The sequence below is a fragment of the Phyllopteryx taeniolatus genome, unplaced genomic scaffold, assembly GCF_024500385.1.
Source record: "Phyllopteryx taeniolatus isolate TA_2022b unplaced genomic scaffold, UOR_Ptae_1.2 contig_46, whole genome shotgun sequence".
Taxonomy (NCBI): Eukaryota; Metazoa; Chordata; class Actinopteri; order Syngnathiformes; family Syngnathidae; genus Phyllopteryx; species Phyllopteryx taeniolatus.
In genome coordinates, this window is record NW_026903404.1 from 25,861 (window position 1) to 53,490 (window position 27,630).

The 27,630-nt window shown below is 46.0% G+C and overlaps 4 non-coding genes across 4 annotated transcripts; 2 read left to right on the forward strand and 2 right to left on the reverse strand.

The window, feature by feature from the left end:
• Positions 1 to 11,000: 11,000 nt before the first annotated feature.
• Positions 11,001 to 11,073, forward strand: trnak-uuu (transfer RNA lysine (anticodon UUU)). The gene has a single exon. It is a non-coding gene; the product is annotated as a tRNA-Lys (tRNA).
• A 594-nt stretch (positions 11,074 to 11,667) lies between these two features.
• Positions 11,668 to 11,740, forward strand: trnak-uuu (transfer RNA lysine (anticodon UUU)). The gene has a single exon. It is a non-coding gene; the product is annotated as a tRNA-Lys (tRNA).
• A 4,709-nt stretch (positions 11,741 to 16,449) lies between these two features.
• Positions 16,450 to 16,521, reverse strand: trnad-guc (transfer RNA aspartic acid (anticodon GUC)). Its single transcript has one exon. It is a non-coding gene; the product is annotated as a tRNA-Asp (tRNA).
• An 869-nt stretch (positions 16,522 to 17,390) lies between these two features.
• trnad-guc (transfer RNA aspartic acid (anticodon GUC)) lies at positions 17,391 to 17,462 on the reverse strand. The gene has a single exon. It is a non-coding gene; the product is annotated as a tRNA-Asp (tRNA).
• Between the last annotated feature and the right edge of the window lie 10,168 nt (positions 17,463 to 27,630).

Sequence of the window (27,630 nt, forward strand, 5' to 3'; positions counted from 1 at the left end):
TATATGGAAATGGTAGGTACTGTCACTTTTTCTACCAGTATTCCATAGACGGGGGTGTAGAGAAGGAGTTCCTTTCATCAACTTCTTTTGGCACTCTTTAAATCTATCTTCCGTGGAGCGTCGCTTCCGCGGAGGCTTTTTTATTATTTTACCTTCCAAACTATTTCTATAAGGTAGCGTTGTTACCTTCATTGGTTCAACAGCTAGGGATACCCGACTGCCATCGTTACTAGCTGGTGGCGGTGTTACCTTCGCTGGTTCAACGGCCAAGGATTCCCAACTGTCATAGCCATTAGAAGGCAGCGATGCCACCTCCGCTGGTTCAACGGCCAGGGATTGCTCACTGTCATCGTCATCAGAAGGCGGCGGTGCCACCTCTGCTGGTTCCACGGCCAGGGGCTGCTCACTGTCATCGCCATCAGAAGGCGGCGGTGCCACCTCTGCTGGTTCAACGGCCAGGGACTCCTGACAGCCATCATTATTAGATGATTGGGTATTAGAAGGTAGCGGAGTTAGTTACCTTCGTTGTTGGTTCCACAGTGGAGGATTTTGGACTGTCGTTGTTCATAGATGTTTGGTTTGCACAGGTGAAAGTTAAACAGCTCCAGCACGGTTCCCATCTCGGGTGCATAGTGGTACAAGTATGATTCAAGTGCCTCGCTATGGAAATGATATCCTTGTTGGCTGGCTTGGGTATCCAATATCCTCCTGATCCGTCAGGCAGGCTTGCGCAGTGTTCATTGGTATACCACATTGGTTCAGCGTGCCCTATTTGGAGCCAATTTTTCTTAACCAGTCTCGACTCACTCTGGTTCAAGCACACCACATTCAACCAGACAGCAGAGCCTCCTTTACTCCATTTAACACTTTGAACAACATGTGTTGAACATACCTTCTTGGACTTCGCCGGGTATTCAGTGCATCTCTTCAGCCATGCTTCTATGTTCTTTCCTTCCTTCTGCCCTTCCCCAGTCTCTGAATTATTCTCAGGAGATTCATTACAATCATCAATTGTGTTTTGTCTTGTGCCTGGGACAGATTTATTATCCTGTTTCCACTTCTCCATCGTCTGTACTTGACTTACTTTCCAGCAAGATTGATTAACTATCTTGGTTGTTCCGTGTCGGATAGTAACCAAGTCCAAAGGGTCTTGCTGTGTGATTTCAATCCGTGTGTTGAGGTTCGTCAGCAACATCACCAGGGCATACATGATGATACAGCCGCACGCTAAGATCCCAATACGCTTCATCCTTCTCCTATATTTGAGCCAGAACGCCCGTGGTGTGTTATAACGGGGTATTCCATCTTGACTGAATGGGTCCCATTCTATATCTTGATTGGGTTGTTCATACAGGGTTTCCTCCGATTCCCTTCCCGTTGGTATCTCGTATACATTTTCCTTTAGTTCTATCGCTTGTTCTAAGTTGCGATATGTATGAACTTTTTGTCCTACCTTTTGATGTTGTAACAAGGGGTCCTTCAAAGTACTCGGCTGTGGAGTATCATAATGTGGTTTAGGAGTATCATAATGCGGGTTAGGAGTATCGTAATGCGGGGTGTCAGTTGTCTGAAGATCCCCCCCTTCCATCTTTCCACCTGGTTCCTTTTCCATTCCATTAGTTGGTTTTTCGCCTTCAATCTCCTCCTCAGCCCTTGGTCTGGGGCAAGCCCAAGTAACTTGAATACCTGTCAGGTCCATGACATCCTGTCAGGCAATTATTCTTCTTTAGCAATCCCGTTGTTCTTCTTCTATCTTATCCAACTTATGGGACAAGTACGTCACATCGGCTGATAGAGCGAGCAACCTTCCAGTAGTCCTGGGTATGAATTCTTCCAATTGATCGAGAAGAGCTTTCTGTTCTTTAAATGCTGCCTGTTGCTGCAACACAAGAGCTGTAATCTCCTCCTGTTCTTTTCGTACTACCTGTAGTGCTGTTAATGTGAGCCTTAACGCAGCTGCTGTGTTCGATGCTTGTGTCTCCAATTCAGTCGTACGAGCTCTCAGGGCATTCAACTGATCCATTCCTCTCTTTCCTCGTTGTGCGGAGTGAGACTGTACATTTCTCAGTCTTGCTTCAATCTCACTATATCTTCTACTCCCACATTAGCTCCACCCCCTAAAGGGGGTGTTCCTTATAGCTCAATTGTCTTATATCTAATTATATATTCTTCATCGTATAATTCTTCTACTGCTAACAATATCTTTTTCAATACTTCTTATATTGAACCTTTTTGTGTCTCCAAAGTAACCACCCGGGCTTCTAAATCGCGCACTTAATTTTCCCTCTTAGGTTTTAATCCTCCTTTGAAGAGGATAATGACTCTTCGATTGGTCTATTCCACAGACGAGAGAGTCATCCCTTAACTTCTTTGTCACCACTATCAATCGTTTGTATGCGGCGGCTTTCCTTTGGTTCCTGTGCCTCTTTCCCTGGGGAAGCTTTTTTCCCTGTAGGCCGTCGTCGCCTATGCCTTCTGACCCTTCCGGGCGTCCAGTCTTCGTCATCGTTTAAATCGTACTCCTTTGCGCTCACTACTCTTCTTAATCCCTTCCATTTTGAGCTCCCATAAACCTTTGGCCATTTTTTATTATAGCTAGGACATCCTCTCAGAGACCAATGGTATTTCCTTTCCGCCTGTATGTGCCCTTCACCGGTACAGTTAGGGTAGGGGCACATGGTACTTCCCCTCCTAATGTCGATGCGTCTCCTTAACCTAAAAACTTCTTCATCGCTATCGCCTGAGCCATCTAAAGCAATTTCAATCTCTTCTCCCCATTTCTCTAATTCTCCTGTTGCTGCTTCTGCTAGCGACAATAATTTCGTATTTTCACTCACGATACTTGAGACCCTTGTAGGGTGATCTAATTCCCCTGTCGCTGCTTCTCCTAGCGACAATAATTTTGTATTTTCATTCAAGACACTTGAGACCCTTGTAGGGCTATTACTTTGATCTCTTTCCTCTCTTCTGACAGTTGTTCTCAATGACAACTTCATTCCTAGGGAGTATATTCCTTCATAAGGTATCATGGCCACCATAACCCTGACTTCGACCCAATGTTTTACTGCTGTTCCGGCTGGAACTCATCTGTAGTGCAGCAACTTTCTCTTCATACTCCATCTTCTTGGTGGCTTCGTCCAACACCGTTCGATAGGTATACAAGCCGTTTTCTCCTACTTCTCGCTCGTGCGGAGCGTTGGGTAAGGGGGTTATTGGGATTCGTTCATTGGCTAAAATGTTACCTATTATCACTTCCCATGGTGTTCCAATCCTCGAGGTGTACCGGGGATCCAATTGCATCCTAGATGCTACTGGTATTGATTGTTCCATTAATTTTGCGGGGCGTTCGTTTCCTGCCCACCCTGGCCAATTGGTGTTGAGTAGACTCGGCAGTCCCAAATCTAGTCTTTCTTTGCTTATGTCCATTCTTGTAGGGTGAGTCAAAATGGGAGGCAACTGGCTTATTGGTGTCTCTGCTTTGGTTACTTGCCATCCCTCGGCTTGACCGGCTAACACCAATGTTCCTTCCTGGACCCTACTCCAGCAGTGGTCACAATATAGTAACATTGCTCCATTCCACCAACATTCACAGTTTCTCTGTTCTTCATTTACTTGTGGGTTCCAATCCCATTGGGCATAAAACCTTAGTCTGGGCAATTTTCTCACTCTACAACTTGCGCATATGTAAGCGTCGAGTACCTTTGCTGGGCCCAAGTCCTCCAAGGTCGGGGAACCGGCAGTCCAATCCTGGCTAGTTCCATGCCTTCTGTTATCCTGCGATTCGGTTTTCCCGCAGACGACACAGCCTTGGTTCACTTGGTGCCAACACAAACTCTCCATCCCCTTGGACATGATATCCTCTTTTAGCATTCTCCAAAAGTTTAAATGCTCTTCCAGCCATTACTCCACTCGTAGTCCTCCGTGTGACCACAACACCTTTTATCATGGCCAACTTGACAAAAGGCGGAACGTCTTCTTCCTCTTCAGTACTCATATCTTGTTTCTATTTCGACTTCTAGCCGAATCGACTGGTATTGGTTTCAGCTGCTCTACCCCTTGGATCCCTCTCTCCTTGAGGCGCACTGTGTTTTTGTCCAACACTTCTTCTACGATGTCAGGATTTTCATATTTGGTTTTTACTGCTTGCTTGTCGGATACTCCATGTGACTTGACCCACACTCGCTGTCCTATTTGTAAAGGGCACTTCTCTCTCTGGGGACTTGCCTCCTCTTTTACTCTGCCAATGTCAGGGGCGACAAAGGGGCGTTGATTCAATTCTTCTGAGGGGGACGGTCTTCCAGTCCTGCTCCTCCCATTCAAGTCTTTGACCAATTCCACGAACTTTCCACTCCATTCTTTCCCATTAGCATTTTTTCCTAGCCAATTTTTAGCCAAACCAATGGTCCTTTCAGCCACACCATTGGCTTGGGGGGTGTAAGGCGGTGAATAAATTCTATTTATACCCCATTTTTGACTAATTTCCCTTATTCCCTATTGTCCTACTGTGGCATACCCCTTAACATTTATCGCCCTTTTTCCAAAATAGGAGACACTTTAACCCAGTTAGTCGACTTCGGCATTCCCTTACCGAAGTCCCCTTTCCTTTGCCCTTCCTTTTTGCAACTTTAGCCAGATTTTGACTTTTTAACCAACAAGAATTACTTTCGTTTTTCTTGAAGGTAGATTGATGTTGATTTTTCTACTAATAGGAATTACTTTAGTCTTCTTTGAAGGTGGACTGATTTTTATTTTTCTACCAACAAGAATTACTTTAGTTTTTCTTTGAAGAGTGGACTGATTTTTATTTTTCTACCAACAAGAATTACTTTAGTTTTTCTTTGAAAGTGGCCTGATTTAAAAAAAAAATTTCTACCAACAAGAATTACTTTAGTTTTTCTTCGGAAGTGGACTCATTTTGATTTTTGTCAACCAACAAGAATTACTTTGATTTTTCTTAGAAGATGGACTGATTTTGATTTTTCTACCGAAAAAGACTGCTTTAGTTTTTCTTCGAAGGAGGATTAAATTTAATTTTTCCTTTTCTTCAAATGAGACTGGATTTCAACTGAAGCACACATTAACAGAGTGGGTCCCTGAACGCAGTAAGTAACCATCCCATCGTTTAGTAAAGAATGTTAGTCAGTGAGGCCAGGTGAAACGCTCACGGCTGATTATTCTGAGTGTGTAGAGGCGACGCTAAAATAGCGGAGCTGAGTAACCAGGAGCTGTAGTACGAGCCCATGACCCTATGCGCTACTGGGGGGTATCTGAAATAGGCAGCTCCACTCCTACAACAGAAGCGGGCTACGGCCAAGTTAATACGCTAAACAGAAGCGGGCTACGGCCAGGTTAATATGCTAAACAGTAGCGGCCCACGGCCAAGTAATACGCTAAGAAGAAAGATGTTTATGAATGCGGGAGAAGACGAGCCCCCGGGCCCCTCAGAAGGAAGAGCGGCAGTGGTGGAATCGGAGACCCGACCTCTAGGACAACATGAAATACCAATAAGACTCGTGCTATATAGAATGGCCGCTTAGAAGAATGGCCGCCCGGAGTAAGGAGGATGGTAGAAATGGAAAATCCATCCATACAACCCTTAGAACTCCTGACAACGGTGAAGAAAGCCATCAAGGGACAAGGCCAGTTTAAGGCAGAGAAGCCCGAAGGAACTGGAGTGATGACAATAATAGTAGACCACCCTGGAGAAGACTACAATCGTAGAGAAGCTCCCCAATGGTTGGAGTGGTGGATAAGGATGATGGAAAGATACAATGTAGTTGAATTGGTTAGCACTTGCGTTGGGTTGGACCCCATAGTAAAAATGCTGGCGAATACAACAGAGATAAAATGTAAACTGGTGGACAGTGAAAGGGCAAGGGCAGTGTCCAGATATCATGAACACCAATGTTACATTCAAAGAATAAAGATGCTTGCGGAAACGAAGAAAGCACCAGGTCTTAACACCTTAAGCGAGGAAGACTCATCAGATGTGGATCTAGACATGATTGTTATTCCCCGAGCAGAAGAGGACCAGGAGGAACAAAACAGAAAGGCAAGGTTGACATGGCAAATGACTCCTCTTATTAGAACAGAATCGTTGCCACCCTTGCCAAAGGAAACCAAAAAATGTAGAGCTGGAAATGGAATAACCATGTCCCACTATCTAGGGAGCCCTTGGGACATTTGCGGAGATGCCCTGGTGATATTCACAAGTAAGAGACTGAGACCCTATAATAAAACATTTTGGGCCGATTTAGACCTTACAGCAGGAGAACAATACATCACAGAGAAGGAACTAGAATTGCAAAGAAGAGAATCGGACTCGAAAGCAGTTGTGATAACCAGTGGAGGAGATACGTCCTATTATATGACCCTGGGGAGAAGTGGACGCCAGAAGTAGACCAAACACAATATTTGGAACAAATGACAGAAGCGCTAGAAAGAGGCATAGACAGAGCTTTGGAAAGTGGGGCCGCTCGAATCGTAATTGAAGTAAACGGAATAAAGTCAGAAAAATTGTCATGGAAGGTGGCTGAAACAGTGGCAGTCGGGGCTTTTAAGCTGAGAGCATTGACCCCAGTAACTTTAGCCTCAGGAGCTGAATTTGTGGTGGTAATATCACCAAAACAGAGAGGAGAAAGGATAAATGTAGCAAAAGAAGAAATATTGACTCAGATGCTACAAATATCCCGTGAGCAGTTACAACTGCAACAAAACCCCGGAGCTAAGCCCAAAACCCCGCCTCAGCCAGCTCCACAGATAGAGAGCTACCCCATACCGTCACCTAGAAGGAGGAAGGAAGGAGTAGAACAAGACTCAGGATCACCAAGAGCGGGAGCAGAAGTAGAAGACGAGGAACCAGCGGAACCAAATGAGCGGAGAAATGGAGGAAAAAGCCCTGTGAGAGGAGTAGTGACTTTCAGCCCGGCTACCTCCACTCCAAGATCGGTAAGTGACTCCTATCGAGCACTGCCTCCACCGACACCTTTACCTGAACCAAGGAGAAACCCGAGGCGATCACCTGGCGAAGTAAGAGAATTAGCTGGACCACCGATGGTACCCGAAGTAGGAAGTGGAAACGAGGGTGACTGAGAAGATGAAGACTGGGTGTGTGTACCTCTCAGAGTCGAACCTGAGGCCGGGGTAAGGGAAGAGGATTTGGACTCGCTGACTTCGGACGCAGCTCCTAAGGACCCTGAGGACCGACCTCCTAAGGTAGTCACAAGACCAACAAATAAAGGGAAGAAAAACCCACAACCGGTATATAACATATACAAAGCCTCAGACAGGCTTGCTAGAGACCTACAATTGGGATTTGTCCAGACTCAGGATGGGAGAAAGACTTTCGTACCAGAAGCGGGACAAAAAGAGTATCCATATCCATTTGTTTGGCGAGAGCAAATGGATGAAGACATGACTTTGAATGTAAAAATCACCTATGGAGAAGCAGCAAACATTTTGCAAACTCCCACGTATCATACGTTAGTGGGACATATGGAATTCACCAAGAATTTCAGAGAAGGCTTCGTGACAGTAATGTATAATATTTTGTTCAGGAAACTTAAACAAGCGGTGTATCAGAGAGCACATATGGAATTAAGAGCTGAAGAAGACTGAGAGATGGATGCCGGGGCAATGGCAGCCCCTGTCAACCCTGCAAACCAGCCCTCTCAGTACGGAATACCTCTAGGAATGACAGCGGTTGGACCTAACTCTATGTATCAGCCAAACAGCACGGATAGAGACATGCAAGAATTTAGGGCTTTGAAAGAATTGGTCCGGTCAAAAAATCAGAAAGAAACAGATTATTTAATTGAGATGTGGCCTATGGTCAGAGACGCCCCTGGAGGGGAAATAGCCAAGAAAATATGGCTGCAATATATAATTGCCAATCCCATTGGACCCAATGAAACATCACAACAGGTCTATGAGAGATGGGTAGACTGTGAAGATGAAGACAAAGAGGCCCATATAATGAGAGCCAGGGAGCAACTCAAGCAAGGAGTCACACTATTGAATGTGTGGCATAAAACAAGTCAAGTAATAGCTCCAAGCAGATATGTTAAATCGCTGCGAATGATCGTAAAAGAAATGGTAAACGAAGCTACTTTTGTGAAGATGGCACCAGACAGCACAGCAGAAAAAATCGAAGCTTCCATTAAGCAATGGGATCGACTGACTAAATTCCACAGCGAGAAAAGGAACGCAGCACCGACTGACTACCGCTCGCGCGGGAATAATCAACAGTCAACCCAGAGAGCGACGCAATCTTCCCAAAGAACAAACGAAAGTCAGAAACCAAATTCCCACGCAGGACAACAACAAACGGCGAAAAAGAAGGAACTTGGAGCATATATACCGATAGATGAATTTCTCAAAATGACACCAGAAGAAAGGAAGGCCCATCTTGAGGCTCGCAAAGCTGCCGCCTCAGGAGGGCCCAGGAAATGATGAAAACCGAGGCACGGGTCACCCTGGAAGGAGTCTATCGGATAGGAGACGAGCTCTATGCAAAATTGAAAGGAGTACCCTATTTGGTGGACACCGGGGCCGAGGTGTCAATGACTCGTGAAACATTGAGAAAAATTGGACACCTAAGAGTGAGAGTAGCTGATGGTTCTATTACAAAAATGCCAGTTGGAATTTGGAAAGGAATTGTGTGGATTTTGGGACCATACAACCTATTGACATTACGAGATTTAGAAGGGCTGAATAAGCCTAGGAAAAAACGCCAAACTGCGTTAAAACAATGGAAGAAGTTGAAATTGGCAACAGTAAGGGTTGGACCTACCAAGATAACCCCAGAATACGAGTGGTATAAACCAGTGGATATTTCAGCAGTAAAGGCCCAACAAATTCAAGGAAGCGATTTGTCGCCAGAAGGGAAAAAGAAGTTAAATGAAAAATTGGAAGAAGCCTCCGTAGCCCATTTTAAAAATGATTGCGGAGACCTAGGACCGAAATACCTGTCAGATTTCGCTTACCCGCAGGACTAATCGGGTGAAATGTCCTGACCGACTCTCCGTTTAAAGGGCCAAGCTCCCCCCTTTTTCCTTTCCCGGCACCAACGCCGTACGCGCAAGGAGACGAGGAGTTGTTAAGCCGGTGTCGAGATGAGTTCGCCTAGGTGTGCTAACTGCCTTTAGTTTTACGGAGCCAATCCGATCTGCCCTCACTTATCACCCCTTGATGAGTAACCACACCGAGTGAAAGGGTAATATTGTGAGTACTCCATTTTTACAGCAGTTTCATCCCTTCAAAATCGATTGCACTTGTTAAAGACCTCGTAAATTTAAAAATCCTAGTTAGGACCGTACGGATTTGTTTTTGTGTTAAGCCGAAGTGATATATATGAGTTACTTTTTGGGATGGTGTTACGACCCGGTGTTATTGATATCGTCGACGTTCAATCACTTATAGGAGGTTGAGTGATAAAAATGAGACAACTCCTCATTATAAGAATGACAAGATAGAATAGAATTAAAGCAAGGTATTTATTTCAGTGATTACTTAAGGTTAAAATGATAATATGACAGAAAGGGTTTATAATATAGAATAATCAATAATAATAATAATAACAAAAATTGAAAAGAAATAGAAGTAGTTTAAAAATAATAAATCATAAAACAAGTATTACCTTTTGAGTGAGCCTTAAGGAGTGATCAAGTCCTACGGAGCCGTGATGCCAATTAATAATAAGATAAATTGGAATATAAGAATCCCTGGACAGCTGACTAGCCCTCTTCCCTATCCACGCAATGTCAATGGCGGTTCTATTAGTTACCTTATTATAATATTCTTTTAGTCTTACCCAATTAAAAAGGAAAATTCAAAGAAGAAGTCCTCCTGCCAGCCTGTCCCTGATCATTGCGAGAGGAAAAAAGCGTGTGTCTCTCCCACCTTTTTGGAAGATGAGAGAGCCCCGCGCTCCCTTCGTACGAGGCTTTTATAACCTCGGTCGGGCTCAGACCTCCCCTTTTCCCAAAATAATCCTTTGTTCGCAACATGCCTCGACATGTCCCCTCATGTCCCGACATGCGCCTTCCGCTGTTGGCCTGTCCCGACTTGACCTGAGTGGAAAGTACCTTTCTCCCCCTCAGAGTGACCTGACGTAACCGGAGTGGAAGCATCATCCACTTTCACTATCAGCGTTATCCTGACCTGACCTCTTATTAGCTCACCCAAATAGGCTTCTTTTTAGTAAATACATTCAACTCCAAGCACATATCATATGTCTTGAACTCAACCAATACATTTCATCACACTATGTCAATCTCTAAGCAATCTGCAATACATGAGTATATGTTAAATGTCAAATAAATGTATATACTTTCATGTGAATACAATTCTCTCATGCGTTCAACAGGTTCGTTCTTTCTTATGTAGTACATCATGTGTTATTTTGTCTGAGACAGACAATTTCACACAGGTTACAGTTCTTGCACAAAAGCAGTTTCAAAGCATTTCCCTTTAGTAATACAAAAGTAAGAATAATGTATAACAGCTTTACTAGGCCTGATGTACTTTTTATCAATGATTTCCAATTGTACATCCAAGTTATAACATCAAAGAGAACATCAAAATCATCTCAAGGATATAAAATCAAACAATGGTTATAAGTGGTTGACTCCAGTATGTGTTTGTTTACCATGATACGGGGTTGAATGGTATTAGGACATTTAAGAAGACTTTGCTTGAAGTGGCGACTCATAATCTACTTTGGTTTGGCGACATCTGGTGGTTAAACTAGGAATTGCAGCTGGGGCTGACACATAATCATAATCTAAATTTGGTTTGGTGACCTCTGGTGGTTAACCTAGGAATTGCAAACTGGGGCTAAACTCAATCATATGAACCCAGCTACATAAGCCAATTACTACCTGTTCCATCGCTTTATGTGGCTTGGCTGCCCACTTGACACTGTTTAGTCAGTGTCAAATTTCTTGCTTGAGCTTAATTTGCACCTCGTCTCCTCACCTCACTCCCTCAGTGACTGTAGAGCCTGAATAGCTCAGTCGGTAAAGCATCAGACTTTTAATCTGAGGTTCCAGGTTTCAAGTCTCTGTTCAGGTGACAATTCTTAAGAGGTTTTTCACTCAATATCACGCAGGTACTTTGACTCAGACACTTGAACACTTCAAAACACCCCATGCGTTCATCTATGGACCACACAATCTCACTTTGACCTTGGGTATCTCGGTCATTTGCATACCAGGCTTTTAATCTGATGTTCTGTCTTGCGAGTACCTGTTTCGTCAGTGTCGTGTCGCTTGCGCTTAATTTGAACCTCGTCTCCTCAGCTCACTCCCTCATTTACTCTAACTCCTGGATAGCTCAGTCAGTTGAGCATTAGGTTTTTAATCTGAGGGTCCAGGGTTTAAATCCCTGTTCGAGTTACCTGTTCAGGTGAGATAATTCTTAAGCAGTTGTTCACCAAATACCACGCAGGTTCTTTGACTCAGACACTTGAACACTTCAAAACTCCCACCACATATTCATCGATGCACCTCTCACTTTCTGACTTTGACCTTGGGTGTCTCGGTCATTCACATACTAGGCTTTTAATCTGATGTTCTGTCTTTTGTGTACCTGTTTAGTCAGTCAAATTTCTTGCTTGAGTTTAATTTGAACATCGTCTCCTCACCTCACTGCATCATTTAATGTAGAGCCTGGATAGCTCAGTCGGTAAAGCATCAGACTTTTAATCTGAGGGTCCAGGGTTCAAGTCCCTGCTCAGGTGACATCCTTTTTAAGAGGTTGTTCACTAAATATCACTCAGACACTTGAACGCTTCAAAACACCCAACACATGTTCATCGATGCACCTCACTTTCTGACTTTGACCTTGGGTATCTCAGTCAGAAGCATACCTGTTTTTTAATCTGATGTTCTGTCTTTCGAGTACCTGTTTATTCAGTGTCGGGTCGCTTGCGCTTCATTTGAACCTCGTCTCAGAATCAGAATCAGAATCATCTTTATTTGCCAAGTATGTCCAAAAAACAAGGAATTTGTCCCCGGTAGTTGGAGCCGCTCTCGTGCGACAACAGACAGTCAATTTACAGAACACTTTGGAGACAGAAAGACATTGACAAAAAAAGAAAACAGTCACTGAGCAGTAAAGGGTTGCTAGTTATCTGGTAATGCCGGTACGTTTATTTATTTTTTTTACAATTGTGCAAAAAGATATAGAGTCCTCTAGCACTTAGAGCAGTTCAAATGACTAAGATTGGAATAGTCCGGTGCAATGACCAATGTGCAAAGGGCGCTGAGACTTCAAGGAGTGTATGAGGTTTAAAGTGACGGTAGTGCGATAATCTGGGACAATGTTGGTTGTGCAAATGTTTCAGATACTCCTCAATCAGTGTGCAAATGGAGCAGATGCTACTCTGGCATGAGTGGCCAGTATATGCAAATAGTGCAGCATGGCGAGACAACTACAGTGAGTGCACAAGTAATACATAATTGGCCCCACAGAAATGTGACAACAAACTCAAGTCAAAAAATTGCCAGCATGTTGTAATGGAATTGTAGGTCAGGTGTTTAAGAAATTGATCGCAAGAAGGAAGAAGCTGTTGGAATGTCTACTAGTTCTAGTTTGCATTGATCGGTAGCGCCTACCTGAGGGAAGGAGCTGGAAGAGCTGGTGACCGGGGTGCGGAGGGTCCGAGAGGACTTTGCACGCCCTTGTCTTAGTTCTGGCAGCGTGCAAGTCCTCAATGGTGGGTAGGGGGGTACCGATAATCCTTTCAGCAGTTTTGATTGTCCGTTGCAGTCGGAGTTTGTTCTTTTTTGTAGCAGCACCAAACCAGACTGTGATGGAAGAACACAGGACTGATTCGATGACCGCTGTGTAGAACTGTCTCAGCAGCTCCGGTGGCAGGCCGGGCTTTCTCAGAAGCCGCAGGAAGTACGTCCTCTGCTGGGCCTGTTTGAGGACGGAGTTGATGTTGGTCGCCCACTTCAGGTCCTGAGAGACTGTAATTCCCAGGAACTTAAAGGTCTCGATGGTTGACACAAGGCAGCTGGACAACGTGAGGAGCAACTGTGGCGAAGGATGCCTCCTGAAGTCCACGATCATCTCTCCAGTCTTGAGCGTGTTCAGCTCCAGGTTGTGTCGGCCGCACCACAGCTCCAGCCGCTCCACTTCCTGTCGATATGCGGACTCGTCATCGTCCTTGATGAGGCCGATGACAGTGGTGTCATCTGCAAACTTCAGGAGTTTGACAGTCGGGTTCGCTGAGGTGCAGTCGTTCATGTAGAGAGAGAAGAGCAGCGGAGAGAGGACACAACGTTGGGGCGCCCCAGTGCTGATGCTGTGTCTGGATGAGGTGGCCTCCCCCAGCCTGACCTGCTGTGTCCTGCCCGTCAGAAAGCTGTAAATCCACTGGCAGATGGCAGGTGAGACACTGAGCTGGAGAAGCTTGGATTAAAGGAGTTCAGGGATGATGGTGTTGAACGCTGAGCTGAAGTCCACGAACAGGATCCTCGCGTTGGTCCCTGAACTGTCGAGGTGTTCTAGGATGAAGTGCAGTCCCATGTTGACTGCATCATCCGCAGACCTGTTCGCTTGGTAGGCAAACTGCAGGGGGTCAAGCAGGGTACCTGTGACACTCTTGAGGTGGTCCAGCACGAGACGTTCAAAGGACTTCATGACCACAGATGTCAAAGCGACAGGCTTGTAGTCATTCAGACCCGAGATTGCAGGTTTCTTGGGGACTGGAATGATGGTGGCGTGTTTGAAACAGGATGATACTTTGCACAGTTCCAGAGATCTATTGAAGATCTGAGTGAAAACTGGAGCGAGCTGGTCCGCGCAGACTTTGAGGCAGGATGGGGACACATGGTCCGGGCCTGCCGCTTTGTTAATCTTTTGTTGTTTGAAGATGCGTCTCACATCCTGTTCATGGATGGTTAACGCAGAAGTCAGAGGTGTGATTGTGGTCGGGGGTGCGGCCGGGTGGGTGTGGGGTGTGAAACTGTCCTTTTCAAATCTGCAGTAGAAGGTATTCAAGTCGTTTGCTAGTGTGCTATTGTTCTCAGCTTGGGGGGATCGTCGCTTGTAATTAGTCAGCGATTGGAATGCATGCCAGAGTCGTTTGCGCTAAACTGTTTTTCCAACTTTGCTGCATAGTTGCTCTTTGCAATGTTAATTTCTTTCGTCAGCTGGTTTCTAGCTCGATTATACAGGGCCCTGTCCCCGCTCTGATATGCATCCTCCTTAGCTTGGTGAAGCTGCTTAAGTTTAGCAGTGAACCACGGCTTGTTGTTGTTGAATGTGCGAAATGATTTTGTTGGTACACACACATCTTCACAGAAACTGATATTGGATGTGACAGTGTCTGTATATTCATCCAGGCTGCCAGCTGAATTTTCAAAGACACTCCAGTCTGTACAGTCTAAACAGCTTTGAAGTTGCCATCTTGGCTTCATTGGTCCACTTTTTGACTGTTTTCACTGTGGGCTTCGCGCATTTAAGTTCTTGCCTCTACGTCGGTATTAAGTGAATTAAGCAGTGATCAGACGAGCCCAGGGCTGCACGAGGTATAGCACGTTATGCGTTTTTTACCGTAGTGTAGCAGTGGTCTAAAGTATTATTTTCCCTGGTAGGACAGTCGATGTGCTGCTTGTATTTAGGGAGTTCGTGGTTGAGTTTAGCTGTGTTAAAGTCCCCGAGAATAATGAGGGGTGAGTCCGGGTGTTTTTTTTCAATTTCGTTGACTTGTTCAGCGAGCGTTATCAATGCGGTGTTCGTGTTAGCTTGAGGCGGAATGTAGACTCTAGCCAGTATGAATGATCAAAAAACAGCGACGCCAAATGCGGGCTGCAGTGTGTGCTGAGCTCCGTGACGTCCGTACACCATTTTTCGTTGATATAGAGGCATGTCCCGCCGCCCTTTGTTTTCCCCGATGATTCCATGTCGTGGTCCGCTCGATGAATGTGGAAGCCGGGAAGCATGACGGCGCCATCGAGTACAGCGTCGCAAAGCCAGGTCTCCGTGAAGGACATGGCCGCGGAACGTACGAAGTCTTGACTGGTCTTTAATAGAAGATGAAGCTCGTCCATTTTGTTGGGTAGGGAGCGTACATTCGCGAGGTGGATCGACGGGAACGCCAATCTGTGTCCTCTCTTGTGGAGTTTCACCTGAATGCCGCCACGCTTCCCTCTGTGGCGCCGTTTCCGTCTCAATGCGCCGAAAACTGTGGACGCCGCTCCGGTGAGTAACTCGGGAAAAAACTGAGCCGATTTGCGAAAGTTGGTGACAGAAAGTCCGGAGTAGCCTCCTTGATGGTTAGCAGGAAGGCTCCACGGATACAAACTACACCATCTCCACTGCATCCAAACTGGGTATGTTGTGACCCAGAGTACCCCGAGACATCTGTTTTTAGACCCCTGTGGTGTTGCGCAAAGGCGGAGAAACCGCTTGACCCGACGTACGTACGTTAACCCTGGTCCAAATTGTATGTGGCATGTTGACTCGTACGACAAACTAAAGCCTTTTGGTCTTTGCATCAATGGAGCGATTGATGGCTTTTCAAGGCTCATGGTTTGGTTCCATGTCTATTCAACAAACAGCAACCCCAAGATCATTGCTGGTTATTCCATATCCGAAGTTGAGAAAAGGATGGGGACACCTGCCAGAATTCGAGCAGAGTCGGGGACAGAAAACGTCACAGTGGCAAAGATGCAAATTCCGACACTGGAGTACGGATATGGATCGCCACGTCGGTAACTGCTTAATTTCTGGGTCCAGCAATCACAATCAGAGGATGGAAACCCAGTGGGCCATTTTGAGAAGGCATCATTCTCAATTCTGGATGTAGCGTCTCCAGGAACTCAAAGACAATGACAGATTTTTGGGAGACTTCTTGGACAAACAGCTTGTATTGTTTACTTGCCTGAACGTCATAGAGGTAGGCATCATGTATATATATAAATAAGTGTCATTATCTATCTAGCTATATCGTTGCTGTATGTTTGTATCTCTCTCTCTCTCCCCCGCTCGTCTTATATACACTTTCCCTTTGAATGAATGTAAATATTCACATTCACAGGCTTGAGCTTGTTTTTACCTCCTTATTCTGTTCACCTTTCCTCCTTCCTCTCCTAAGCACTACTTTACTCTGTCCCATATCTAATTCTTTTGAGCTGTTTTTTTCCCGATGCCTAGACCATTATCAAACGCGTGACAGACGGAGATATTGTCCACTATATTAATGAGGAGTCTTTTGCCCTAACTTCACCTTGTGTCAAGCACGTCAATGCACCTGAACGCATCGGCAATGCCAGCGTGCGAGGCGGTTTTGCTGATCCTGCTCACAGTTTCAGTCGTGGAGTGGTTGTTATGTTCGCCAAACACACGTAATGCCCCTGTTTGGAAACATAATGATGGGCTTTTTTGTTTTCCCGCAAAGAAGAGCCCCACCAAAAGCTAAAGAGATCATGAACTCAACTCCCCGTCAGGGAATCGAACCCCGGTTTTCCGCATGACAGGCGGAGATACTGTCCACTATACTAACGAGGAGTCTGTTGCCCTCACTTCACTTAGTGTCAAGCACACGTCAATGCACTGAAGGCATCGGCAATGCCAGCTCGCGAGGCGGTTTGCTGGTCCTGCTAACTGATAGCATGAGAGCACCAGTTTCAGTCGTGAAGTGGTTTTTATGTTCGCCAAACACGCGTAAGGCCCCTGTTTGGAAACACAATGTTGGGCTTTTTTGTTTTCCCGCAAAGAAGAGCCCCACCAAAAGCTAAAGACCACATAAACTCAACTCCCAGTCAGGGAATCGAAACCCGGTCTTCCGCGTGACAGGCAGAGATAATGTCCACTATACTAACGAGGAGTCTGTTGCCCTCCCTTCACTTAGTGTCAAGCACACGTCAATGCACCTGAATGCATCGGCAATGCCAGCGTGCGAGGCGGTTTTGCTGATCCTGCTCACAGTTTCAGTCGTGGAGTGGTTGTTATGTTCGCCAAACACACGTTATGCCCCTGTTTGGAAACATAATGATGGGCTTTTTTGTTTTCCCGCAAAGAAGAGCCCCACCAAAAGCTAAAGAGATCATGAACTCAACTCCCCGTCAGGGAATCGAACCCCGGTTTTCCGCATGACAGGCGGAGATACTGTCCACTATACTAACAAGGAGTCTTTTGACCTAACTTCACCTAGTGTCAAGCACACGTCAATGCACTGAAGGCATCGGCAATGCCAGCTCGCGAGGTGGTTTGCTGGTCCTGCTAACGGATAGCATGAGAGCACCAGTTTCAGTCGTGTAGTGGTTGTTATGTTCGCCAAACACGCGTAAGGCCCCTGTTTGGAAACATAATGATGGGTTTTTTTGTTTTCCCGCAAAGAAGACCCCCACCAAAAGCTAAAGAGATCATGAATTCAACTCCCCGTCAGGGAATCGAACCCCGGTCTTCCGCGTGACAGGCGGAGATACTGTCCACTATACTAACGAGGAGTCTGTTGCCCTCCCTTCACTTAGTGTCAAGCACACGTCAATGCACTGAAGGCATCGGCAATGCCAGCTCGCGAGGCGGTTTGCTGGTCCTGCTAACTGATAGCATGAGAGCACCAGTTTCAGTCGTGAAGTGGTTTTTATGTTCGCCAAACACGCGTAAGGCCCCTGTTTGGAAACATAATGATGGGCTTTTTTGTTTTCCCGCAAAGAAGAGCCCCACCAAAAGCTAAAGACCACATGAACTCAACTCCCAGTCAGGGAATCGAAACCCGGTCTTCCGCGTGACAGGAAGAGATACTGTCCACTATACTAACGAGGAGTCTGTTGGCCTCCCTTCAATTAGTGTCAAGCACAAGTCAATGCACTGAAGGCATCGGCAATGCCAGCTCGCGAGGCGGTTTGCTGGTCCTGCTAACTGATAGCATGAGAGCACCAGTTTCAGTCGTGAAGTGGTTTTTATGTTCGCCAAACACGCGTAAGGCCCCTGTTTGGAAACATAATGATGGGCTTTTTTGTTTTCCCGCAAAGAAGAGCCCCACCAAAAGCTAAAGACCACATGAACTCAACTCCCAGTCAGGGAATCGAAACCCGGTCTTCCGCGAGACAGGCGGAGATACTGTCCACTATACTAACGAGGAGTCTTTTGCCCTATCTTCACCTAGTGTCAAGCACACGTCAATGTATCGGAATGCATCGGCAATGCCAGCGAGGCGGTTTGCTGGTCCTGCTAACGTATAGCATGAGAGCAACAGTTTCAGTCGTGTAGTGGTTGTTATGTTTGCCAAACACGTGTAAGGTCCCTGTTAGGAAACAAGGCTGATGGGCTTTTTTGTTTTACCGCAAAGAAGAGCCCCACCAAAAGCTAAAAACAACATGAACTCAACTCCTCTTCAGGGAATCAAACCCCGGTCTTCCGCGTGACAGGTGGAGATACTGTCCACTATATTAACGAGGAGTCTTTTGCCCTAACTTCACCTTGTGTCAAGCACGTCAATGCACATGAACGCATCGGAAATGCCAGCGTGCGAGGCGGTTTTGCTGGTCCTGCTAACAGTTTCAGTCGTGGAGTGGTTGTTATGTTCACCAACACGCGTAAGGTCCGTGTTTGGAAACAAGGCTGATGGGCTTTTTTGTGTTCCCGCAAAGAAGAGCCCTACCAAAAGCTAAAGAGATCATGAACTCAACTCCCAGTCAGGGAATCGAAACCCAGTCTTCCGCGAGACAGGAGGAGATACTGTCCACTATACTAACGAGGAGACTTTTGCTCTCCCTTCACTTAGTGTCAAGCACACGTCAATGAACCTGACCGCATCGGCAATGCCAACTCGCGAGGCGGTTGGCTTGTCCTGCTAACAGATAGCACGAGAGCAACAGTTGTTATGTTCGCCAAACACGCGTATGGTCCCTGTTTAGAAACAAGGCTGATGGGCTTTTTTGTGTTCCCGCAAATAAGAGCCCCACCAAAAGCTAACGAGATCATGAACTCAACTCCCCGTCAGGGAATCGAACCCCAGTCTTCCACATGACAGGCGGAGATACTGTTCACTATACTAGCGAGGAGTCTTTTGCCCTAACTTCACCGAGTGTCAAGCACACGTCAATGCACTGAAGGCATCGGCAATGCCAGCTCGCGAGGCGGTTTGCTGGTCCTGCTAACAGTTTCAGTCGTGGAGTGGTTGTTATGTTCACCAACACGCGTAAGGTCCGTGTTTGGAAACAAGGCTGATGGGCTTTTTTGTCTTCCCGCAAAGAAGAGCCCAGCAGGGCCTCGACAGACACTTGTAACGTGTCCAGTTTTTCCACATGCAAAGAATTTTATGGAGTTTGCACCGCGTGAGTGACCCCTGAAACCACCTCTGACCCCCTCTCGTCTGCTGCTGTTGTCGCAAAGTGGCCCACGTCGGGTCCTGCGACAGGAGCTGAGGTGCTATGACAGATAGTGCCTGTTTTTTTTTTTTTTTTTTTTTCCTGACACATTTTCTCTGGCAGCGCCTCGTTGCTCTTTTAGCAAGGTTTTCTGCATTTGTTCTATCTCACTGTTTTCAGAAGTCTTTTTGTCTATCCATCTTTTCATAAAGTGAAGTACTGTTATTTCTGGGTATCGTGAGGAAGTTTGTGGTGCCTGCGCATATGGTGGGGTTTTTACTTTTTTTTTTTTTTTCAATTTCATCCTCCTTTCTTTCTGTTTTTTCCTTTTATAATGCCATAATCATGGCATCATCTTTTGGTTCAATCATCCCCACCGATGCAAGTACATTCCTCACTGTACACAGATCTTGTCCTTTTTCAACGATTTTAGAGTTGACTGCGGATTTCTTAAAGACGGACGTTTTTTTTGTTTTTTAAAAGTTTTACTTCTACAACTAGTCTGTCTTTTAGACGGTGTAACTCAGGAAGCAAAGGCTCAGTCTTTCTGATTTGTCCTTCCTCTTTTTCATCTAACCACTTACTTATGTTCTCTCTTTCCTTTTTCTGTTTCTTCTCCCCTACCTACCTTATTCCCGTATAGTGTAACAGTAACTTTGTGAATTGCCACCTATTCCATCCTTTTCCCCCTTCGTGACCTGAATCTCCCAATACCAATGCGGTGTTTCCTACCAATTGACAATGTTTCCTTCCATCATATAAATATGGGGAGAATTCGTAGAAAAGTGAATGTCTCAGTGACAGATATTTCAAGTGTGAGAAAGGAAGCTTCTACCACAAGTGGCGCCTTACTCCTTGGGGTTTCCCCACACTTCATACATCTTTTTAATGCACTTCGGAATTCTCCTAACAGTTCTTTCGTCGTGTACTAAAAATGCCTGAAAGAATTTTCTACACATAATAACACTATTAATCTTGTCCTGCAAGACCTTCCCTGGTCTTTCAACCAGAGGGATGCTTCACTTCAAATAACCTTTCCCAACCTTTGTTGGAGGATTTCTCTATGTCGCGGGTCACACAAAACACTGTTTCGTTTCCAAAACACTAGGGTGATACATGATTAAGTTTTATTATCCTTGAAATTATGTCGGAGTTTAGATTACAGAGGAATGGTGGTTTTAATATGACTCCCCCATTTTGTGATAACACCCAAGGCCAGAGATACCTTCTGCCAAACAGTCATAACGAAACCTTCTGATGTGTATAAGAGGAGTTAGCTCAGTAAACGAGGTGTCTCATTCAGTGGACTTGCACTCTGGTGTACAGTTGATTGAATGAACTCTGAGACTCAGCCCTCTGGTGTCTTTATTTTTTCCTCTCTTTTTGGACAAAGAAAACGAACATGCAAGGACGATTGAAGGTTCCATGATCTATTGAACATTGACATTATATTGCATCCTTAACAGATTGTGACCCCGCGTTGTGATTTGTCTGATAGGAGAGGTTCATTTTGGTCATCACCTACTTGGCCTGGACTCACAAACAGCACGCTTATAAACTAAGGTAAGCAGAGACCTTTTTAACAAAATTCTGCACATTGATAGTTACCAAATTATTTGTGAGTCCGAGACAAGGAATTTTTTCTAATCATAAGTTTTGTGTGACCCGCGACATAGAGAAATCTTCCAAAGAAGGTTGGGAAAGGTTATTTGAAGTGAAGAAAGACGGGGAAGGTCTTGCAGGACAAGATTAATAGTGTTATTATGTGTAGAAAATTCTTTCAGGCATTTTTAGTACAGGCAAGGTAATTGAGAACAGATTCTCATTTCCAAGGCTGACATTGGAGCAGACAGTATAGTAGAATAAAGCAAAATAAAAGCAAATACAAATACATAGACGAGAAACTGGACAGTGTGATATAGTTACATAATATATTACATTACGAAATGTGTGTTTGTTTTAGTCAGGTTCACATGGTATGCAGTTTTCCATCTTACTCAAAGAGTTAAACGTTTCTTTGCCATCTATTTCAATCAATCATTTGCTTATTTGAAATAAACATCACAAAAACATTGGATAAAGGAGATGTATGGTTACAAGTGTTTTAGCATGAGTGCTAATTCTCAACGCTGTTAAAAGGAAGCCTTTAAGAAGGTACACTGAATATAGATTTCAAATCAGAGCCAAAGTCATTTGTTTTAAGATTAAACATCCTGCCAATATGAATATTCTCTTTCATCAGGTCCAGGGCTTGACATGAACTTTTTGCTCACCAGCCACTGCGGCTCCTGGCTTCGCAGAGTTATTAGCCACTCATTATTTTCACTAGACACAATTTTGTGTTGGATAAATATTAACATTTTTGGAGACTATGATGTTTGGGTTTTCATGATTGGTAAGCCATTATCATCAGCTTGCAAAAAACAAGGGCTTGTAATACCTTTATTTTACATGGGTTTCACTTTCCGCAATCCATCCATCCATCCATTCTCTACCACTTATCCGGGTCGGGTCGCGGGGGCAGTAGCTTCAGCAGGGACGCCCAGACTTCCCTCTCCCCAGCCACTTCATCCAGCTCTTCCGGGGGGATCCCGAGGCGTTCCCAGGCCAGGCGAAGGATGTAGTCTCTCCAGCGTGTCCTGGGTCGTCCCCGGGGTCTCCTCCCGGTGGGACATGCCCGGAACACCTCACCAGGGAGGCGTCCGGGAGGCATCCGAATCAGATGCCCCAGCCACCTCATCTGGCTCCTCTCAATGCGGAGGAGCAGCGGCTCTACTCTGAGATCCTCCCGGATGACCGAGCTTCTCACCCTATCTCTAAGGGAGAGCCCGGACACCCTGCAGAGGAAACTCATTTCGGCCGCTTGTATCCGGGATCTTGTTCTTTCGGTCACGACCCACAGCTCATGACCATAGGTGAGGGTAGGAACGAAGATCGACCGGTAAATTGAGAGCTTCGCCTTTCGGCTTAGCTCTTTCTTTACCACAACGGACCGATACAAAGTCCGCATCACTGCAGACGCTGCACCGATCCGCCTGTCGATCTCCCGTTCCATTCTTCCCTCACTCGTGAACAAGACCCCAAGATACTTGAATTCCTCCACTTGGGGCAGGATCTCATCCCCGACCTGGAGAAGGCATGCCACCCTTTTCCGACTGAGGACTATGGTCTCAGATTTGGAGGTGCTGATTCTCATCCCAGCCGCTTCACACTCGGCTGCGAACTGCTCCAATGAGAGTTGGAGGTCACGGCTTGATGAAGCCAACAGAACCACATCATCTGCAAAAAGCAGAGATGTAATACTGAGGCCACCAAACCGGACCCCCTCTACGCCTCGGCTGCGTCTAGAAATTCTGTCCATAATGTCCGTTATGAACAGAATCGGCGACAAAGGGCAGCCTTGGCGGAGTCCAACCCTCACCGGGAACGAGTCCGACTTACTGCCGGATATGCGGACCAAACTCTGACTCCGGTCGTACAGGGACCGAACAGCCCGTATCAGGGGGTTCGGTACCCCATACTCCCGAAGCACTCTCCACAGGACTCCCCGAGGGACACGGTCGAACGCCTTCTCCAAGTCCACAAAACACATGTAGACTGGTTGGGCGAACTCCCATGCACCCTCGAGGACCCTGCCGAGGGTGTAGAGCTGGTCCACTGTTCCACGGCCAGGACGAAAACCACACTGCTCCTCCTGAATCTGAGATTCGACTTCCCGACGGACCCTCCTCTCCAGCACCCCTGAATAGACCTTACGAGGGAGGCTGAGCAGTGTGATCCCCCTGTAGTTGGAACACACCCTCCGGTCCCCCTTCTTAAAAAGGGGACCACCACCCCAGTCTGCCAATCCAGAGGCACTGTCCCCGATGTCCATGCGATGTTGCAGAGGCGTGTCAACCAGGACAGCCCCACAACATCCAGAGCCTTTAGGAACTCCGGCGAATCTCATCTACCCCCGGGGCCCTGCCACCGAGGAGCTTTTTAACTACCGTCGGTGACCTCAAACCCAGAGATAGGAGAGCCCGCCTCAGTGAACCCACACTCTGCTTCCCCATGGGAAGGCGTGTCGGTGGAATTGAGGAGGTCTTCGAAGTATTCTCCCCACCGACTCACAACGTCCCGAGTCGAGGTCAGCAGCGCCCCATCCCCACTATACACAGTGTTGGTGGTGTACTGCTTTCCTCTCCTGAGACGTCGGATGGTGGACCAGAATTTCCTCGAAGCCGTCCGGAAGTCTTTCTCCATGGCCTCACCGAACTCCTCCCATGCCCGGGTTTTTGCTTCAGCGACCACCAGAGCTGCATTCCGCTTGGCCAGCCGGTACCCATCAGCTGCCTCAGGAGTCCCACAGGCCAAAAAGGCCCGATAGGACTCCTTCTTCAGCTTGATGGCATCCCTCACCGTTGGTGTCCACCAACAGGTTCGGGGATTGCCGCCACGACAGGCACCGACCACCTTACGGCCACAGCTCCGGTCGGCCGCCTCAGCAATGGAGGCGCGGAACATGGTCCACTCGGACTCTATGTCCCCCGCCTCCCCCGAAACATGAGCAAAGTTCTGTCGGAGGTGGGAGTTGTAACTCCTTCTGACAGGGGATTCTGCCAGACGTTCCCAGCAGACCCTCACAATACGTTTGGGCCTGCCACGTCGGACCGGCATCTTCCCCCACCATCGGAGCCAAGTCACCACCAGGTGGTGATCAGTTGACAGCTCCGCCCCTCTCTTCACCCGAGTGTCCAAGACATGCGGCCGCAAGTCCGATGACACGACCACAAAGTCGATCATCGAACTGCGACCTAGGGTGTCCTGGTGCCAAGTGCACGTGTGGACACCCTTATGCTTGAACATGGTGTTCGTTATGGACAATCCGTGACGAGCACAGAAGTCCAATAACAGAACACCGCTCGGGTTCTGATCGGGGGGGCCGTTCCTCCCAATCACGCCCTTCCAGGTCTCACTGTCATTGCCCACGTGAGCATTGAAGTCCCCCAACAGAACAATGGAGTCCCCAGCGGAAGCGCTCTCCAGCACCCCCTCCAAGGACTCCAAAAAGGGTGGGTACTCTGAACTGCTGTTTGGTGCATAGGCACAAACAACAGTCAGGACCCGTGCCCCCACCCGAAGGCGGAGGGAGGCTACCCTCTCGTCCACCGGGGTGAACCCCAACGTACAGGCGCCGAGCCGGGGGGCAATAAGTATACCCACACCTGCTCGGCGCCTCTCACCATGGGCAACTCCAGAGTGGAAGAGAGTCCAACCCCTCTCGAGAGGACTGGTACCAGAGCCCAAGGTGTGTGTGGAGGCGAGTCCGACTATATCGAGTCGGAACTTCTCGACCTCACACACCAGCTCGGGCTCCTTCCCTGCCAGAGAGGTGACATTCCACGTCCCTAGAGCCAGCTTCTGTAGCCAGGGGATCGGATCGCCAAGGTCCCCGCCTTCGGCCACCGCCCAGCTCACACTGCAACCGACCCCTATGGCCCTTCCCACAGGTGGTGAGCCCATGGGAAGGGGCACCCACGTTACCTTTTCGGGCTGTGCCCGGCCAGGCCCCATGGGTGCAGGCCCGGCCACCAGGCGCTCGCCTTCGAGCCCCACCACAAGGCCTGGCTCCAGTGGGGGGCCCCGGTGGCCCACGTCCGGGCAAGGGAAAACGAAGTCCATTGTTTGTCGTCATCATTAGGGGTCTTACTTTCCGCAATGAATGACAAAAAAACTATAACTAATAACGACTTCAAGATTATTTTTTTTTAGATGTTCCCTTAAGACCCGAAATATCTCAATCGAGACCTCAACAGTCGATGACTTTACTGCTCCCTTTTTATGTTTTTTTTTAACATGTCGATCAGCCATAGAATTTGAAAAATGTAATTATTTTTGACAAAGTAACAAAGAGAAATTACAGGTTTTTTCAACTTCTAAGAGTGAAAGGAAATTGTCGACAGTAAGATAAAAAAAAAAAAAACAGCCTACAAGACACAAAAGTTCTCCTTCTCCTCTTTTGGTCCACAAAGTTCCTCCTCGTAGTCTGCTGTCCTTCTTGCACACTTTTTCATACGACGATCACAACATTTATGACGTGTTATGTATTATTATATGTTAATTATAACACAATAACTTATATGTTATTGAACCTTTATCATTAGTTATTAACTTTAGGGGTATCCATTATGTTAGATGCTGGAATGGAATGACCTGACCATGTTGACAGTGTTGCATGAGTTAGTGTAACACAAATGTTTAAGGTGAACGTAACAAATACTGTTCTGAATTGGGTTTAATAGCACATGCAAAACTGTGAACAAGCTAACCAGGAGTTGAACCTAGAATTTTCTGATCTGTAGTCAGACGCGTTATCCATTGCGCCACTAGCCCACAATGGTTTTGGGCCCTCTGAAAGCCCTTGTGGATTATTTTCACTGTCCCACGCAAAGCAAACAGCAGCACTAAAGAAAGTTATTTCTGGGATTCGTTCCTGCCATGACCCAGATTTGAACCGGGGTTGGTGCGGCCATGGTGAATTGACGCGCTCGACACTCGGTGAATGCAGTACAAGGGACTCCTCGTTAGTATCGAGGGTATGCACTGATGTCACATTCCCACTGGAACGCGCGACCTCATTGAGGTGCCACTCGGACTGAGTGGCAAAAGATGCTTGTGTTCAACACGTTCTTTCGTAGTTGCTGAGGAAATTGAAAAATTGGACCCATCACTTCTAAATTTAAGTTTCAAAAGGTAAGTAAATACCAAGAAGAAAGTAAGTTCACATACTGTTCTATGATGCACCAGAGAGAAGAGAGGACTTTTCATTAAATTATGTTATTTGTGTGTCTCATTGCTGAAATGCAAAACAAACATTTCTGCTAAGAATGCTGCACAGTCGAAAAGTAAATCTGAAAATTATCAAAGTATATTAAACTTAATGAGGAATCGCAGAGCTTTCTGTTGCTAATTAACCGATATGGGATGATGGTGAACTCTGATCTTGATGCGCCTGTTATTCGTTTTTATATCAACATCAGAATTTCTTTTCTTGAAATATGTTTCATCCTGAAGAGTTCATCTACCAGGTTTCAACTTTTAAATAAAGTATTCAGTGAATTATACATAAAAGAATAACATGCTTAACCCAGGAATGAAAGAAGTGTATAAATGAAGTATGCAGTGCTGTACATTAAGGACTATAACGCTGAAACTGGAAATGGAAGCAATTTTATTTTGAAATGATTCTCCTTCGTTCCGGGCCTGACGGTGGAGGTTGAGGTCTGCAGGATGGTAGCTGGTAATCGTTACTTTGTTCCTTTTGTCCTTGTCTCTGTTTTTTGTTTCAGGGTTTTCAGGTGATTGATTACGCCATGATTTACGGTCCAAAACGTCAAATGCAGTTTTTTTCGGGTTACATGAAAATTGCCGGCTGGCAGCTCCCCTGCTGGGCCGGTCTGGAGAGTATGACACAGCAGTTTCCATAGTGTTGTGGTTATCATGTTTGCCTCACACGTGAAAGGTCCCTGGTTTGAAACTGGGTGGAAACAATATTTTTTCATCTGCCATGATTAACTATGGGGAGAGATTTGTCTCAAAATTCTTTCCACAAATATATTCATGATTTACACAGGTTTTTCAAAAACCACAAATATATCTACAATTTACACGTTTTTGTCAAAAAAAAAGTTATGTTGTTGTGTGTGCCTTTATCATGATATGTGAGGATGATGAATATTTACATATCATTTGTAAATATTAAATTCTGCTTGTGAATTGTTGAAGGTGTGCTTGTGGATCAGTGGGCACGCGCGTTTATTTTTTTTATTTAGGGTCTCTCCTCTTTGTCTCATTTGCATGTTTAGGTTGCTGTATATTTTAACCAATGTGCCTTTTTATTTTGTAGTGTGTGTGACCTTTGGTATTGTTAGTGACCCCCCTTTTCCTCACTCGCTCACTCTGTAAGCTTCCCTGAATGAATCTGTGAAAGTGGGGATTCTCTGGCTGGGGCTGTCGGCCTTGTCAAAAGAGGCATTGCAAATAATTCGCAATAACAATTACGTTTTACTTTTCAAATAAACAGCTTGAAGCAAGCACGCTTTACATCTTATTTGGGAAACTATGTGAGCGAAAGTGTGTTTTAAGTTAAGATAAGTTTAAATGTGCTTAAAGCATGTGAGAGGTGAAAACTTTTTTTTTATTATATGGTCTGTCGATATCGCTGATTTTCACCAATTAGGTCGGTCTGGAAAGTGTGAGAGTGAGTGTTGCTCTCTGAGCATTCACACACTGAAGCCGAGAAACAACAAGTGTCCATCAG